This window comes from Dendrobates tinctorius, unplaced genomic scaffold (assembly GCF_039654945.1).
Source record: "Dendrobates tinctorius isolate UK_male_01 unplaced genomic scaffold, ASM3965494v1 ptg000028l, whole genome shotgun sequence".
Classification (NCBI taxonomy): domain Eukaryota; kingdom Metazoa; phylum Chordata; class Amphibia; order Anura; family Dendrobatidae; genus Dendrobates; species Dendrobates tinctorius.
Genome location: NW_027361696.1, coordinates 41,408,291 through 41,427,711, shown reverse-complemented (window position 1 = coordinate 41,427,711; position 19,421 = coordinate 41,408,291).

The window sequence follows — 19,421 nt, the reverse complement described above, 5'->3', positions numbered from 1 at the left end:
GTGATAAAAACACAGCAAGCTAGTCTTGCATTAACAATTTATCGCAGGGGGGTTATTTTGGGTGTCCCACCACTGCTAACAATCTTCCACAAGCTGCAGGGATTTATGTGTATCACACTTTTCAGTTCCACTTTGGAACTCGCAGCTCTCTGGCGCCCCCCTTACCCTCAGGTCAGTCAGGGAACTACACCTGGGATAATTGGTCGCCGGCCGGCTGCTTCAATGAGGTCTTGCCACCCGGCACGCTGCAGTGTGGGAATTATAAATGCTCTGGCCGCAGCCACCCAATTATCTTATAAAATCCCTTCCGTCACTCTCAGCAGTACCCAGGGCCCAGATCACACGTTGCAGCCACCAGCTCCAGAGTTTCTCTGATTAAGTTATAAACTTAATAGAGGGGTTCGAAGCCAGCCCAATTCAATAGCATAATTATCTTAAAGGCATGTAAGTTCGTTCTTAAAGCATGAAGACAGACTAATAAAGTTATAATTTATTCCCAAAAAGGTGGGCAGTGATTACACAGATAAAAGATGTTACACAGTTGAGACATTAGATATGTACAATGCAAATATAAAATAACAGGGATGAAAATAGAGGTTAACACTTACAGTTGCTTTGATGGTCTTAGGCTAGCCATGTGGGAAGAAGGTGGAGACACACCTCTCCACACATCTGGGGACCTATTGGCATGAGATCTCTTAGCTGGAATGACCTCCCAACTGAGTGAGTGTACTTTAAAGTTCTGGGTCATGACATCATAAAAGGGGCTGAGTTACCGGGGTCAACCCCTTTTCTCTAAGTTACACTTTTGGTTATGAAACCTTCTCAGCTATGTAACTGGGCTTGAGAACCTAGCATGGTCTCCCCAGACACAGCATTCATCTTCTCTTGAAATTAGCTTTCCAATGAGTCCACACACCAGCTGTCTATTTGCCTCCATCCCCAAGAAATTCATTGCTCAGCTTCTACTGGGGCTAGAACTTAGCAAGAGCCACCGTAGCGAAGCCAGATTGGAGTACGTAACCATATTCCAGTTTCATATTTGTAGCACAGACTACCGTCGCATTATGGCTCCTCTGTTGTGAGTTCATTTTTCCCTTCACCAGTGAGGTCTGATGAACTCCCTCTTCTGGCGAAGGAAGGTAGTGAGGCTGATTACCAAACAGCTGAGCAGGTAGATGATGACTGGGTCACAGGAACTGATGACTGGATATAAGGCAGCCGACGCCCTGCTGCCTTGCTGGTGATCTTCCTGCTGGATTCTTGGAGACCAGTCTGATTTCTGCTTCTCAAAGCTAAGTTTTGCTCTGCCTTTTGAACACTTTAGTTCTGGTTTTGTTTGCCTTGTTTTTTGGAGTTCAGCCATCCCCGGCCGGTGGTGAGCTGAATTCCATTTTTGTCTCTGATCTGTTGATCTCTGGCTCTGTCTTCAGAATATACCTGAGTGCTGATATAGTCTTTTTGAAGCCTAGCGACTTCAGGGCCTGTTTTTCCTATCAGTCTGTTGGTTCATTTTTGGATAGGGTTTTTGCGGATTGCAGACAGCAGCTTTTCTATCCTGTCCTATTTAGTTAGCTTGGGCCCCATCATTTGCTCAACCTATCTTTCTATCTGTGTTAGTGTTTTTCATCTTGCTTCACAGTCATTATATGTTGGGGGCTGCCTATTGCTTTGGGGTCTGCTCTGGGGCAGTTTAGATTTCCCCTTTCTGTCTTCAGGCTAATTTAGTTCTCCGGCTGTGATCGAGGGGTCTAGGGCACCGTAGGAACCCCCCATGGCTACTGCTAGTTGTTGTGGATAGGTTCAGGGGTCTGCAATCTGATAGCTTCCAACTTCTCTGGTTTTCTGGACTAAGCTTTATTTTTGTTTTTTCCTCCTTCGGTGACTCATCCATAACAGAATCACCAGCCATACCGCAGATCCTAGGGTACTCAATTGCAGGAAAGAATTGTTAAAAAAAAAAAAAGTGTCAGAATTTCTGTGTGTATATTTTTTTTTCCTCTATATCTCTGAGGCCGTAGGGGGAATTTCTTTTTCTCTCAATGGAGATTAAGCAATTGTCTGATCGTATGGAGCAGCTCGCTGCGGAAGTGCAGGGAATTTCCGCCTATCTTACTCATTCACATGCTGCTGAACCAAAGATCCCCACTCCTGATGTGTTTTTTGGGGATCGGTCTAAATTTTTGAATTTCAAGAATAATTGTAAATTATTTTTTGCCTTGAAGCCTAACTCGTTGGGGAGCTCCGCGCAGCGGGTTGAAATTGTCATCTCTTTGCTGCGCGGCGATCCCCAGGATTGGGCGTTTTCTTTGAAACCTGATGATCCTATTCTAAATAATGTGGATGCATTTTTTCAAGCCTTGGGGTTGTTGTATGATGAACCTAATGCTATTGATCAGGCTGAAAAGGCCCTGTTGGCATTGAGCCAAGGTCGGGATTCTGCAGAGTTGTACTGTCAAAAATTCCAAAAGTGGGCGGTCCTTACTACCTGGAATGATGATGCCTTGGCAGCTCTCTTTCGGAAAGGTTTGTCAGAAACCGTAAAAGATACTATGGTGGGATTTCCTGTTCCCTCTGGTCTTAACGATTCTATGTCATTAGCCATTCAGCTTGATCGGCGTTTGCGTGAACACAAGACCGCACGAGAGGTGTTGCCACCTGTTGAACAAATGTCTGAACCTATGCAATGTGATAGAGTTTTGTCCAGGGTGCAACATCAGGAGTTCAGAAGGCATAATAAGCTGTGTTTTTTTGTGGAGATGCCTCACATATTATTTCTGTCTGCCCTAAACGAGAGAAACGTTGTGCTCACACGTTTTCTGTGGGTGGTGTTCAACCTAAGTTTCTTCTGGCAATTACTCTGATCTGCTCCCTGTCCACATTTTCCGCCAAGGCTTTTGTGGATTCGGGAGCAGCTCTGAACCTGATGGACTTGGATTTTGCTAAACGTTGTGGATTTCCTATGACGCCTTTGCGGATGCCTATCCCCTTGAGGGGTATTGATGCGACTCCTTTGGCGAAAAATAAACCTCAGTTTTGGACCCAGGTGGTAATGCGGGTCGCCCCAGACCATCAAGAAAATTGCAGATTTTTGGTGTTGCATAATTTGCATGATACCATTGTTCTGGGGTTTCCCTGGTTGCAAATCCATAATCCAGTTTTGGATTGGAAATCTGTGTCTGTGCTGAGTTGGGGTTGTCGGTGTGCCCTTAGTGATGCTCCTGTTTTCTCCACCTCTCCCCAGTCGCATGATGTTCCTGACTATTTGGCTGACTTTTATGATGTATTTAGTGAGAATGAGTCTGTGTCTTTGCCTCCTCATAGGAGTTATGACTATGCAATTGAGCTGAGCCCGGGGTGTAAATTTCCCAAGGGTCGGCTTTTCAATTTATCTGTACCCGAGCACGAGGCTATGCGATCCTATATTAAAGAGTCGTTGGAAAAGGGTCATATTAGACCATCCTCTTCACCCTTAGGTGCTGGGTTTTTTTTTTCGTGGCTAAAAAAGATGGTTCATTAAGGCCTTGTATTGACTATCGTGCCCTCAACAAAATTACTGTTAAATATCAGTATCCGTTACCCCTGATTTCTGTTCCATTCTCCAGAGTTAAAGGTGATTGCTGGTTTACTAAGCTTGACCTCAGGGGGCGTATAATCTTATTCGCATTAAGCATGGCGATGAATGGAAGACGGCGTTTAATACTCCGGAGGGACATTTTGAGTACCTGGTGATGCCTTTTGGGCTCACTAATGCCCCTTCTGTCTTCCAATCCTTCATGAACGATATTTTCCGAGACTTTGTGGATACATTTTTGATTATCTATCTGGATGATATTTTGATCTTTTCCAAGGATTGGGACTCTCATGTGGAACATGTTCGGACTGTGTTCCGCATTGTGAGGGAGAATTCCCTGTATGTCAAGGGATCAAAATGCCTTTTTGGGGTACAGAGGATTTCATTTTTGGGATTCATTTTGTCTCCGTCAACTATTGAAATGGACCCGGCCAAGGTACAGGCCATTTATGATTGGGTTCAGCCCCCTTCTTTGAAGGCCCTCCAGAAGTTTTTGGGTTTTGCTAATTTTTATCGGAAATTTATAGCTAATTTTTCTAGTATTGCCAAGCCATTGACTGATTTGACTAAGAAGGGTGCTGAATTGGTCTCCGGAGGCTGTTTCTTCCTTTCAGGAGCTGAAGCGAAGATTCACTTCTGCTCCGGTTCTGCGGCAACCTGATGTCTCACTCCCATTTCAGGTAGAGGTGGACGCCTCTGAGATTGGTGCAGGAGCTGTTTTGTCCCTAAAAGATCATGTGACATCTAAAATGAATCCCTGTGCTTTCTTTTCCCGAAAGTTCTCCCCATCCGAACGTAACTATGATATGGGGAATCGGGAACTGTTGGCCATGAAATGGGCATTTGAGGAGTGGAGACATTGGTTGGAGGGAGCTAAACACCAGGTCGTGGTCCTTACTGACCACAAGAATTTGATTTACCTGGAGTCGGCCAAACGCTTGAATCCTAGACAGGCTAGGTGGGCCTTGTTTTTCACACGTTTCGATTTTGTGGTCTCTTTTCTTCCTGGCACTAAGAATGTCAAGGCAGGCACCCTCTCTAGGAGTTTCTTTGCCGATTCTCCTGTTGTGACCAAGCCTGCTACCATCTTAGGCGAGGGAGTAGTTCTTTCTGCCATCTCGCCCGATTTGAGACGTGCTCTGTGATCGAGGGGTCTAGGGCACCGTAGGAACCCCCACGGCTACTGCTAGTTGTTGTGGATAGGTTCAGGGGTCTGCAATCCGATAGCTTCCAACTTCTCTGATTTTCTTGACTTAGCTTTATTTTTGTTTTTCCCTCCTTCGGTGACTCATCCATAACAGAATCACCAGCCATACCGCAGATCCTAGGGTACTCAATTGCAGGAAAGAATTGTAAAAAAAAAAAAAAGGTGTCAGAATTTCTGTGTGTATATTTTTTCCTCTATATCTCTGAGGCCGTAGGGGGAATTTCTTTTTCTCTCAGTGGAGATGAAGCAATTGTCTGATCATGTGGAGCAGCTCGCTGCAGAGGTGCAGGTAATTTCCACCTATCTTACTCATTCACATGCTGCTGAACCAAAGATCCCCACTTCTGATGTGTTTTTTGGGGATCAGTCTAAATTTTTGTATTTCAAGAATAATTGTAAATTATTTTTTGCCTTGAAGCCTAACTCATTGGGGAGCTCCGCGCAGCGGGTTAAAATTGTCATCTCTTTGCTGCGCGGCGATCCCCAGGATTGGGCGTTTTCTTTGAAACCTGATGATCCTATTCTAAATAATGTGGATGCATTTTTTCAAGCCTTGGGGTTGTTGTATGATGAACCTAATGCTATTGATCAGGCTGAAAAGGCCCTGTTGGCATTGAGCCAAGGTCGGGATTCTGCAGAGTTGTACTGTCAAAAATTCCGATAACTTTCTAACCTCTCTGGTTTTCTGGACTTAGCTTTATTTTTGTTTTTTCCTCCTTCGATGACTCATCCATAACACTCCTCTAATATCTCCCATTCATATGCTTCCCCGCATGGCTCAAACAAAGAGCATTCCTTAGCAGTGAGGAGAAGAGGAGAGGGACAGGAACGACCTGGTGTAGGGTTACAAGCAGGCAAAGGAGACACACACAGCTGCAGCTGACAGGCTGAGGAGAGGAATGGGGGTCAAATCTACAGAGTGTGTGAGTGTGAATAGAAGCTTGAAGAGAATGGAAGATGCTGGAATGTTCGGGAAAAGTCTTACATTACCATTACATGCAGTGATATGGAAAATTATTTCGGGAGACTGCCCCTGAGGGAATACTTCAATGATACAAAAGATTCATAACCTACTCAGACTGAAGGAGGAGGGATCTTGACAACCAAGAAGTTAGACTGGACACCTCCACCTGTACACAACCCTCGTTTGGATAAAGATATAGACTCCTTCAGACATTTGACAAAAATCCACCATTGTAGACACAAACAGGAGACAAGCATCCAAAATCAGTTCCCAGGAGAGAAAGGCCTTACTGTCTTTGAAAACCAACAAAGAAATCATCATAAAACATGCTGACAAGGGTGGGGTGATAGCCATGATGAACACAGCAGACTACGTGCAGGAAGCAAGCAAACATCAGTTGGACACACGCTACTACAAAAAATTTAAGTCTAACCCTACACAGGACTATTAAGAATAACTAGATAAGTTGGTATCTTGTCCGCCTGACAAATCCAGAAAAGCCGATGACCCGAAAGCAGAGAGTTCAAGAATAGGGATATCATGCTTCCCAAAATCCACAAAACTGAAAATCCAGGAAGATCAATTATTTCATCTGTGGGCACCCTTACTAATAAGGTCTCTGGATGGGTAGAGTACTTTCTAAAACCCAGGCAAAGTATAAACCCAGTTACACTAAGGACTAGATTTGAGCGAATGTGTGCAGAATCGTTCACTGAATCTGAATTTGCCATATTCTTGCCAAATTGATACACTATTTGTTCCTAATTTATGTTTGATGATCGGTTCAGAACATATTCGGTAATTTCTACTTCCATTGACTCCAATGATATTCGGCTGTGTTTGGCAAATAATGCAAATACAATATTCGCCAACGATCGAATTTTGAAAAATTCAGTCAACACTACTCAGGACACAACTGACTTATTGAATAAATTATTAGCAATAGGTCCTCTGTCAGAAGGAACCATCCTGGCCACCATGAATGTGGAATCTTTGCAATAATAATAATAATAATAATAATCTTTATTTATATAGCGCCAACAAATTCCGCAGTGCTTTACAGTTAAACAGTTTCAAACACAACAGTCATAAGTAAACAACGTTAACAATAATATAATGACAAAAGCAAAATAAACTCTCTAAGGCCTCTTTCACACATCAGGTTTTCGCCGTCAGGCGCGATCCGGCGCTTTTCACAGAAACCGGATCCGGCGAAATGCAATGCCGGATCCGGTTTCCCCCCCATTGACTTACATTTGCGCCGGATTGCGCCGGATGGCCATGCGTTTCATCCGGTTTTCGCCGGATCCGGCAATGTGTCGCGATCCGGCGTCTGGAAAAAACGGCTACTGTAACGTTTTTTGTCTCCGGCGAAAAAGCCGGACACGCCGGATCCGGCGCGTCCGGCTTTTTCACACAATGAAAGCCTATGAGCGCCGCAATGCGCCTGATCCGGCAAAAGCCGGATCCGGTGGCCGGATCCGGTTTTTTTGGTCTGAGCATGCTCAGTAGCTCTGCCCACAAGACATATATAAAAGCAAGACAGTGGGACCCACAGCCACACCCAACATGCCACCCAAGAAAGCAACCAAGCGCAGCAGGAGAAGGCAGGAGACCACTGCAGCACCATCAGCACCACCACCACCCCAAATGGAGCAGCAAATGGAACATGCTGAGGAGGGGAGTCCAGCAGCAGATGAGAGACGGTAATTATCAAATCCCCCATTCCTCCAAACTAGGGCCATGGAATATCAAGATATTCATTGGCCCTTTGTTTCTCTTTATTCAACAGCCGCCAAAGAGATGCAGCAGCAGCAGCAGAAATGGCATCACTGGCAGCAGCAACAGCAGCAGCAATACCCACAGCCATGGAGTCTGGCCATCAACAGGACAGCACATCTTCTTCTGGGAGCCCTCCCTCGCATCGTCAGCGTTTGACGGTAAGTTTTTATTTCCAAAATCCATCATCTCTGTAATATATGTCTATTCATTGCCTTTTATTTCAAAACAGGAATCACAAGATGAAGAGGAGCTCCCAGAAGAAGAAGGAAGGGGTGGACAGACACCTGGAGTGGGCTCACAATTGGTAAGTTTTTTGCATCAAACGCAGAAACACAACATCACACTACACACAACACATAGAAAACAATGTTCTGCAGACCACACACAGCAAACAAATGCCTACATCCAAAGACATAACATTTTTTGTTTTCTTCTCTAGTCTTCCCAATCTGGTGCTCGGCCAAGAGGTCCTCGCAGTGCCTCCCAGGGTCGTCGGCGACAGCAACGCGGCGGTCACCAGCGTGTAAGTATAAATATTTTTGCTTTGTTTTTTTGCACTTTTTATTTCATTTCTTTTGTGGAGGCTAATTATGTTATTTTTGTCTTTTTCTTTAACAGCCTTCACAGCGTGCTCCCGACTCTGACGGTGAGGATGGAGGACTCGATGTGGACCACCTCATCGATCTCGTCAGAGAAAGGGAGCCGCTCTGGAATATGGCTGACCGCCGCCACGCTGACCTTATCGTTACCCGACGACTCTGGGAGGAAATCTGTTCGCTCCTTGTGGGCCGCTGGGAGGACCTCGATGTTCGGGCCCAGATTAAAGAGCATAAGTATATACAGTACCGGTTGCTTGATGTAAACCAGTGTTTCCCGAACTCCAGTCCTCGTGGTCCCCACGGATCATGTGTTCAGGATTTCTATTTACTATGGAAATCCTGAAAACATGACCCCTGGGGACCATGAGGACTGGAGTTTGTGAAACACTGATGTTGTATACTAACCACTCCTTTCTCATTTCAGGGAACAGAATTGTGAATCGGTGGCGGTCTGTGAGGGATCGTTTCAAGAAGGAGTTCAATAAAGAGATGCGGGCCCCGAGTGGATCTGGAGGACGCAGGAGCAAGTACAAGTACGCACAAGCCCTGTCGTTCCTCCGGGAGACGATGCTCACCAGAAGGTAAATATTACACACCACATGTGACAAAAAAATGTTTAGATGTAACTTTTTTTTTTCAGCCAGGGCCATACCATGTCACTATTTTAATTGTTTTTTTTTCTCTTTATTCCACAGCACGGTGAGCAGCACTCGGGAGCCTGCACGATTGGACCCTTCTGAGGCGATCCCTGAGGAGACCGGCACCGAGGGACACTTCGACCGCCCCGGTACATCTGCACCTTCCCAACCTTCCCACACATTCGACCCATCTGTCCCATCCACCAGCACAGGAGCATCGTGGCCGCCTACATTACATGAAGCTGCTGGTGAGGAGATCGCTTTCCCTTTACCCCACCCTTCTGCCCCTGCCACCTCTAGTACACCTGCGGGTACTGGGCGACAGCGGCAGAGGGGTCAGGAAAAGAGTTATGCACAAGAGTTGTTGCATCTGAATGCATCTTTCCAGAACTGTCTAAAAGTCTTGTCAGAGCAAATCTCCGCAGGCTTTCAGCAGATCAACTCCAGCATTCTGGAGGTGAAGACACTTCTGCAAACCATGCATTCAGAAGCAAGATCTTCGCCAAACCACACTTTTTTCAGGTCTGTTGTGGAGCGCATGGCAACACTATCTCCAACCCAGCAGATGCATGTAATGCATTCGTGCCACGGTGCTCTACAGCAGGTTACCTCCCAACCTCCACCTCCCACCACTGTAGTTCCTCCACCTGCACCCCCTCCAGCCACTTTCCATCCTCCGCCTCCTATTACATCTGCACCCCCTCCAGCCACTTTCCATCCTCCCCCTCCTATTACATCTGCACCCCCTCCAGCCACTTTCCATCCTCCCCCTCCTATTACATACCAGCAACCTCCCCAGTACCAGACATCTCCCCACTTCCAGCAACCTGCCCCGTACCAAACTCCTTCCCCGTACCAAACTCCTTCCCCGTACCAAACTCCTTCCCCATACAACTTTCCATCAACATCATCTGCTCCTACAGTCCCTGCCCAACCCTCCACTCCACCGCCCACCACCTCTTCTGCCTCCCACATGTCCACCCATTCTGTAGCTTTTTCCACACCTTCACCTCTAACTGTTCCTTCCCCACCACGATCCCAGTCCTCTCTCCACACACCCAGTGTCGAAGTGTCCCGCAGCCCCTCCAGCAGTATTTCCACCCCACACTACACAGATTTGTAATGTGTGTTTTTTAATAAAAATGCCCATTGGGTTTAAAACCTTTATTAAAAAATTTTTTTGCACTTTAAAAACATTTTACAAAAAAAAAAAAATTTTAAATAAAAGTTAAATTATCGTTTCACAATGGTTGTCTGTCATTTCTTTCTGCGGCGAACTATGTTTAAAAAAAAGGTTAAATACAGGGTATTTCAAAGGTAAAAAGGTATTCAAAACCAGGTATATAACTGTGGGTAAATTTTAGCTTTTTGCCACAGTTGTGTTCCTGGTTGTGTTTGAAGCAAAGTATTTCACCTAAAAAATTGTGTTTATTGTTGGTGATTTCCTAACAATGTACACAACTTTTGTTAAAAGGTGAAATACTTTGCATAAAACACAACCAGGTACACACCTGTGGCCTAAAGCTAAAAATAGTAAGACCATGACAAGATAGCCAACTTTGGTTGGCAAAGGTATATACTGTTGGTCCAGAAGGTACACAAGTTTGGTTAGGGCACAAATCTTTCACACTCTGTCATCCTGCCAGTGTACTCTGCCTTGAGGTGACATAAAGTATAGTGCAAAATTGTCCCTCATTACTGAAACCGTCACAGAACTTCTAGTGGTAATGTCATGGTAATCTTGCAAGGTGGTTTCTTCAGAGGTGTCCTCAATGGAAATGGGTTCCTTGCAGATAACAAAATTGTGGAGTACCACGCACGCTTTGATCACCTCGTCCACAGTTTCTGTCTTGAGGTTGATCGCAGTCAATAGGACCCGCCATTTGGCTGTCAGAATACCAAAGGTACATTCAACCATTCTTCTTGCTCTTGTGAGGCGGTAATTAAAAATGCGTTTTGGTCTTGTCAATCCTCTGCTAGAGTACGGTTTCAAAAGGTGTTCTGACAGCTGGAAGGCTTCATCCCCTACACAGACAAATGGCATAGGTGGACCAGATGTTTGCGGCAGCGGTCTAGGTGGTGGGAACTGGAAGGTGTTTCCATACAGTTTACGCCCCATGGCAGACAGTTTGAAAACTTGAGAGTCATTGGAGCGGCCATAGGCCCCAATATCAACCGCAATAAATTTGTATTCCGCGTCAGCGATGGCCATGAGGACAATTGAAAAATATTTCTTGTAATTGAAATATTCCGATCCCGATCCAGCTGGCTTTACAATGCGGATATGTTTCCCGTCCACAGCGCCCAAGCAGTTTGGAAACTGACATATCTGTTGAAACTTGTCAGCAATTTCAATCCACCTCTCTGTTGTGGGCTCTGGTAAAAACTCTTCAGCTAAGGAGTCCCACAGTGCACGGCATGTGTACTTCACAATTCCAGATATGGTGGAAATCCCGAGTCTGTACTGGAAATGCTGTGACGAAAGGGATTCTCCAGTTGCAAGAAATCTGTGGGGAATTAAAAAACAATAAATTAGTTTTAAATCACAGCATTACATACCAAAACTGACCTATAACACTTGGAGATACAAACTACCACCAACAAGATTGCAGTGAAAGTGTGCTCTGATGCGAGCATATCCAATAAATGTGGCTTACCTTAAAGTCACCATCAGACGCTCTGCGGGTGAAACAGAGAAGCGGCAATAGGTGTCCGCTTTTCTTATGAGGTGTGCAATGCGCTCCACCAAGTAATCAAAATTCTCCATTTTCATCCGCACATATCCAAAAAATTTATCCGGGTTTCGTCTAAGGTCCATGCAGAGTGTAGAATAGACCCCACGCGTCATTCTCTTGGCTGTGATGGGGTGGATCCACAAACGTCATCTACGATGCCTGATGCGCTGCTGTCTCGCTCTCTCCTTCTCCAGAACAATCACCCTCAAACGATTCGCCTCCGCTATAAAATCCGCCAAATTCTTCAAAATATTTCCAATGACAACATCCATCTTCGCCAGTAACTTGCTCTTCTCTCCAACCTGCACTTTCTCCTCTACAACCTGTCAAAGAAGGGCTGTAGGAACATGCTATATATAGTTTTCCAGTAGCCAATCCCGTTCGGAAGGCCACAAGGGTCAATTTTAAAAACCGGATCCGGCGTAATCCGTCGAAAAACGGATAGAAAAACGGATGAACCGGATGAGACGGATCCGGTTTTGTCTGTCAAGAAAAAGACGGATCCGGCAGAAAACCGGATCCGTCACATCCGGTTTTACGAAACATTTGCCGGATCCGGCGTTCCGGCACGACGCCGGATCGCGCCTGATGCCGAAAACCTGATGTGTGAAAGTAGCCTAATACTGTATTCTATTGTATTTTGTGCTACTATGCCACACCAGGATGAATTAAATGCCTGTAAAGTCTTCATGGAGATTACAAGAATTAATGCTGATTCTGCGGTGAAACTTACAAAATTCACCCTCACCTACAATTACTTTGATTTTGATGATAAGATATATCTACAGGAGATTGGTACAGCAATGGGAAGTAAACTGGCTCCAAAGGACACAAATCTTTTCATGACCAAGCTTGAAAGTGACTTTTTGTCCTCATGTCCCATCAGGCCTTTGGCCTGCTACCGTTACATTGACGATATTTTAATCATTTGGACGGAGTCTTAGCAACAACTAAAGATGTCCCATGAACAGTTTAATCAATTTCATCCCACCATCAACTTAATGGCCCCGTTACACACATCAATGTCCCAGCGAAACCACCAACGAACCGACATGGATGGGATCGCTGGGACATAGTTAGACAGACTCACCAGCTATCAGGACCAGTGAGTAAACTGGTATCCAAGGTAAACAGCGGGTGTCTAAGAGCCACACGGCTCTTAGACACCTGCTGTTTACCTTGGAAACCAGCTTGACACTGGTTTCCAGCGTCGCTGATCGCTGGCTCCCGCTGACACACGCAGTGAAGCATGCTGGCCAGTGGGAGACCAACGATCAAAAAATGGCCCAGGACCATCAAGCATGATCAGTAGTGTTGAGCATTCCGATACTGCAAATATCGGGTATCGGCTGATATTCGCTGTATCAGAATTCCAATACTGAGTACCGATATTTTTTCAATATCGGATACCGGAATCGGAAGTCCCCATAGTGCAATGAGCCACTGTTGTGGCTGTGATTGGCTGCTGAATTGATGTCATCATGATGCGCGGTCTGTGCGCATCATGATGCGCGGTCTGTGCCGACTGCGGGGGTCTGTGCCGACTGTCGGGGGTCTGTGCCGGCTGCCGGTGGTCTGTACGGGCCTCTCGGGGGCCTGTGTCGGCTGCTGGTGGTCTGTACGGGCCTGTCGGGGGGCCTGTGTCGGCTGCCGGTGGTCTGTACGGGCCTCTCGGGGGTCTGTACAGGCCTGTCGGGGGCCTGTGCCGGCTGCCGGTGGTCTGTACGGGCCTCTCGGGGGCCTGTGCCGGCTGTCGGTGGTCTGTGCCGGCTGCCGGTGGTCTGTGCGGGCCTGCCGGGGGTCTTGTGTGTGTGCAGGCATCGTCCGATGGGACTACAAGTCCCATCAGGCGATGCCTGCTACAATGACAGTGATTGACACATTAGCCAATGATGGGACAGTAGTAGTCCCATAATCCGGCTAATGTGTTGAATGTAAACAAAAAAAAAAAGCTACATACATACTACATATATACTACATTCACACAACATACATACATACTACATACATGCTACATATATACTACATTCATACAACATACATACATACTACATACATGCTACATATATACTACATTCATACAACATACTACATATATACTAAATTCATACAACATACATACATGCTACATATATACTACATTCATACAACATACATACATACTACATACATGCTACATATATACTACATTCATACAACATACATACATACTACATACATACTACATACATACTACATTCATACTACATTCATACTACATTCATACAACATTCATACAACATACTACATCCATGCTACATATATACTACATTCATACAACATACATACTACATACTACATACATGCTTCATATATACTACATTCATACAACATACATACATCGTACATACTACATACATGCTTCATATATACTACATTCATACAACATACATACATAGTACATACTACATATATACAACATGCTTCATATATACTACATTCATACAACATACATACATAGTACATACTACATATATACAACATGCTACAGACATACTACATACATACATACTGCATACATACTACATACAATACATTCATGCAATGCATACATAGACATACAGTACATATAACATAGAGAACATACTCACCATCACTTGTCACTTTGATCCCCGAAGCCAGTGTCATCTATGAAAAAATATGAAAATAACAAACAAGCCATATACTCCCTGATTCGCAGAAATCCACGAGGGTCCCACGCTGATCTCCCGTGGAGAACAGCAGCATCAGCTGATGCGACCGCTCTCTACGGGGCTCCAGGAATCCAATGATGGGAGGTAGGTATCCTTCCGCACTGTATTCTTCCACCACTGTAAAAAAATACAGTGGCGGCAGCCGGCACAGGCCCCCGGTAGCCCGCACAGACCACCGACAGCCGGCACAGGGCCCCGAGAGGCCTGTACAGACCCCCCGAGAGGCCCGTACAGACCACCGGTAGCCGGCACAGGCCCCCGACAGTCGGCACAGACCCCCGAGAGGCCCGTACAGACCACCGGCAGCCGGCACATGCCCCCGACAGTTGGCACAGACCCCCGAGAGGCCCGCACAGACCCCGCCCGCACACACAGACATGCACAGTGTCCACCCACGCACCGCCCACACTCTTCCCCCTCCCGAACAGGATGTACAAGGCAAGAAAGGGGTTTTCTTAATTCCGATATTTCTGTCCCATTGATGTGAAGCAAATGTTCAACTGGGGTTTGTATGTAGGGGAAACAGCGCAAAAACTCTGAACAAGGATGAATTCTCATTGCCAAACAATAACAGAAAAAAGAAGAGGTCTACCTGTGGCCAAACATTTTTGTATCCCTGATAACAGCACCATGGAGATGAAATTACTAGTATTATAAGGAAACTTCAAATCTCAGAGAGGCAGAAGGATCTGGGAGTTCAAACTTATGACAACCTTTGACACACTCAGTGCAGGAATGTGTTGCATGGATTTATATCTTTCTTTATCAACTAAGTAATGTGCTCCTCAGACCTTGTGGGGGCATCACATTCATGGACCAGACCTCAATCACAGGACAATAAAATTTTCACACTCCTTATCTATGAACTGATCCAATATTTACAGCCACAGCTGTTTTTCCCTCTCTTGTAATGATAGTTCTGCTTCACATCACTAATCTTATCTATTGCATTATTTCTGTGTCCCATTGTGCATAAATATATGACTCTTCAGATTTTGTGATATTCTATGCCTGATGAAGAGACCATAGTACTCTCGAAAGCTTGCAATTTGTTACCATCTTTTCAGTTAGCCAGTGAAAGGTATCAACCACTGAATACTCTTAAGTAGAGTTGAGCGAAACGGGTCGAAAAATTTCAAAAGTCGCCGACTTTTGACAAAGTCGGGTTTCATGAAACGAAACCCGACCCTAGGATGAGGTCGGCCACGAGGTCGGCGACTTACGCGCCAAAGTCGCGTTTCAAAAGTTTGTTTTGCGCTCTTTTTCAGCCAATCAGGATCCACGGACACTGTGGGCAACGTGATGACATAGGCAGGGGTCACCACCATCTTTCAGAAGGGCATGCAAGTGATTGGCTTGCTTTGGTGGGCGTCACAGGGGGTATAAAAGGGCGTGCACGCCGACCGCCATCTTACTTCTGCTGATCTCAGTATAGGCAGAGGTTGCTGCTGATTCTGTAGGGAGAGCGTTAGGCAGGGAAGAAGACAAAAAAACTGCTTCTGCTGCTAGCGATTTGGCCTGCACAACACACCAGTCACTGTGTGTGCAGTGCAAGGGGAGGCTATATAGTGGTGTATCAGTGGTGTTGGTTGTTGGGCTGCCTTCTAAGGCTTCCTGACATTCCTGCATTGCTGTTTACCCACTGCTCCGCAAACTGCTTTTTTAAAAGCAATCTCAATTTTTTTTTTGTCCTGCTGAGAAGAAAAAAAAACTGCTTCTGCTGCTAGCAATTTGGCCTGCACAACACGCCAGTCACTGTGTGTGCAGTGCAAGGGGAGGCTATATTGTGGTGTATCAGTGGTGTTGGTTGTTGGGCTGCCTTTTAAGGCTTCCTGACAGGCTGGCATTGCTGTTTACCCACTGCTCTGCAAACTGCTTTTTTAAAAGCAATCCAATCTCCCTTATCCTCTAGTCACTTTTGTCACAGCTGTGCCATCGAGCCTGTGACATAGCGCTCAGATATCAGTGGGCCTCACACAATCCAAAAGTGTCCAGTGTCCAAAAGTGTGTGCAGAGATTCAAAATCTCCCTTATCCTCTAGTCACTTTGGTCACAGCTGTGCCATCGAGCCTGTCACATAGCGCTCAGATATTCATTGGGCCTCACACAATCCAAAAGTGTCCAGTGTCCAAAAGTGTGTGCAGAGATTCAAAATCTCCCTTATCCTCTAGTCACTTTGGTCACAGCTGTGCCATCGAGCCTGTCACATAGCGCTCAGATATTCATTGGGCCTCACACAATCCAAAAGTGTCCAGTGTCCAAAAGTGTGTGCAGAGATTCAAAATCTCCCTTATCCTCTAGTCACTTTGGTCACAGCTGTGCCATCGAGCCTGTCACATAGCGCTCAGATATTCATTGGGCCTCACACAATCCAAAAGTGTCCAGTGTCCAAAAGTGTGTGCAGAGATTCAAAATCTCCCTTATCCTCTAGTCACTTTGGTCACAGCTGTGCCATCGAGCCTGTCACATAGCGCTTAGATATTCATTGGGCCTCACACAATCCAAAAGTGTCCAGTGTCCACAAGTGTCTGCAGAAATTCAAAATCTCCCTTATCCTCTAGTCACTTTGGTCACAGCTGTGCCATCGAGCCTGTCACATAGCGCTCAGATATTCATTGGGCCTCACACAATCCAGAAGTGTCCAGTGTCCACAAGTGTGTGCAGAAATTCAAAATCTCCCTTATCCTCTAGTCACTTTGGTCACAGCTGTGCCATCGAGCCTGTGACATAGCGCTCAGATATCAGTGGGCCTCACACAATCCAAAAGTGTCCAGTGTCCACAAGTGTCTGCAGAAATTCAAAATCCCCCTGTCCTATAGACACCTTGTACCTTGTTTTACATTACTATATAGTTTGTTGGATTTTGTCTACATTTCTACCAAAAATGAGGAAGGTTGGTGGAAGAGGCTGTGGAATTGGGCGGGGGTTGGCAGCTGGTAATGATGGTGTTGGTGGTGGATCTGATGGTAGTGGCAAGAGCAAAATAGGACCGAATGCAGGAGGTGTTGAGCCTGCGTCATCGTCTGGCTACATAAGGCCTCGAACGCTTAGTTTTCTAGGAGTTGGCAAACCACTTTTAAAGCCAGAGCATCAGGAAAAAGTTTTGTCTTACATTGCTGACTCAGCCTCCAGCTCTATCGCCTCCTCTTCTTCAGTTGTAAAAAGTAAAAGCACTGAGTCTTCATTGGAGGCTCATGTTCATGAACCACACCTTTCCTTGTGTCCTTCACCCCAACCAAGATTGAAGGATGACGCAGGCCATACTACTGATTACTCCATGGAGCTGTTTTCACATACCATGCCTGGATTATCAAGTGAAATGGTGAATTACCCAGGCCAAGATGAATCTGACATGGAGTGCACTGATGCACAGCCGCTGATGGATGATTCTGCTGGTACATTCACTCAGAGCACTACATTGTCCTCGCAGTGTACAGAGCCAGATTCTGACCCTGATGAGACTCAGGTGCCCCTTCCCGCACACTATACCACCATACACGGTGACACAGAGGAAGGTGCACATGACATAGAAGAGGAGGTGATGGATGACCCAGTTGTTGACCCAGATTGGCATCCATTGGGGGAAGAGGGTGCTGCTTCCAATAGCTCAGATGAGCAGCATCCACAGCAGACATCGACATCACAACAGCTGTTATCTGGCAGGCCCGGAGCACTCCAAAGACAGGTTCCAAACATCAAGAGAGTTGCTGGACAGCTTGTCCAGAGGGTCAAAAGATCACAGCATGCTAGGCCACAAAATGTCTGCCAAAGTAGGAAGAGTGCAGTGTGGCACTTTTTTGAACAAAATCCTCATGATCAGGCCTAGGTTATCTGTAAGAAGTGAGCAAAGACCTTTAGCTGAGGGAAAAATCTGAAAAATTTGAATACCAGTTGCATGCTTAGACATTTAACCAGCATGCACTTGCAAGCGTGGACACAACACCAAACCTCAAGTGCCACATGTGCAACTGATCACAACGAAGGTAGTCAGCAACGCTACATTGTTTCCCCCACTGTAAGCCCACCGGTTAGCACAGCAGCAAATGTTGAGGTGTCGTTGCAAGGCCACACCAGTCAGGGAATCCCACTGTTATATCAACGAAAGACTGATTCTAGGCCATCAGAAAGAACACCAACTCCATCACCATCATCAACCCTCTCTCAGTCCGCCCTGTCCACCGCTACTTCCACCATATGCAGCTCTCAAGTCCAGCTCACCCTCCCAGACACTATGAGTAGGTCAAGAAAGTACTCAGTCTCTCATCCGCGTACACTGGGTTTGAACGCCCACATTGCCAAACTAATCTCGTTTGAGATGATGCCCTTTCGGTTGGTGGAAAGCACAGCTTTCCGCGAACTCATGGCCTATGCAGTACCACGCTATGACCTACCCAGTCGCCACTTCTTCTCTCGCAAAGCCATCCCAGCCCTCCACCATCATGTGAAAGACCGCATTGTCCATGCACTCAAGCAGTCAGTGAGCGGAAAGGTGCACCTCACAACTGATGCATGGTCCAGTCGGCATGGCCAGGGCCGTTACGTGTCCATCACTGCGCACTGGGTTAATGTGGTGAATGCAGGGTCCACAGGGGACAGCGGTGGTGGGACAGTGCTGCCTAGCCCACGGTATAGGAAACAGTTGGCTGTAGGCGTTCGACCCTCCTCCTCCAGAAGCGAAAGCTCGTCCACAGAGCGCAGTCGTACGAGCACTCCATCTGCAGCTGCCACTGTTGCACACGATGTGTCCCCCTATCGAGCAGCTAGTGGAAAGCGTCAGCAGGCTGTGTTGCAGATGATGTGTTTGGGCAACAGACACACCTCCGAGGTGCTGGCCGAGTACTTGAAGCGACAAACTGAGTCATGGCTGGGCAGTGTACATCTTGAGGCAGGCAAGGTAGTTAGTGATAACGGCCGTAATTTTGTGGCAGCCATAGCCCTTTCAAAACTCAGCCATATACCTTGCTTGGCTCACACCTTGAACCTGGTGGTGCAGTGCTTCCTCAAAAATTATCCGGAGTTAACAGCCCTGCTCCAGAAGGTGCGAAGACTGTGCGCGCACATCCGCCGGTCGCCTGTACACTCCGTTCGTATGCAGAAGCTGCAGCGATTGCTCCACCTTCCCAACCACCGCCTCATTATCGACATTGCAACAAAGTGGAACTCCATCCTGCACATGGTGGAGCGGCTGTG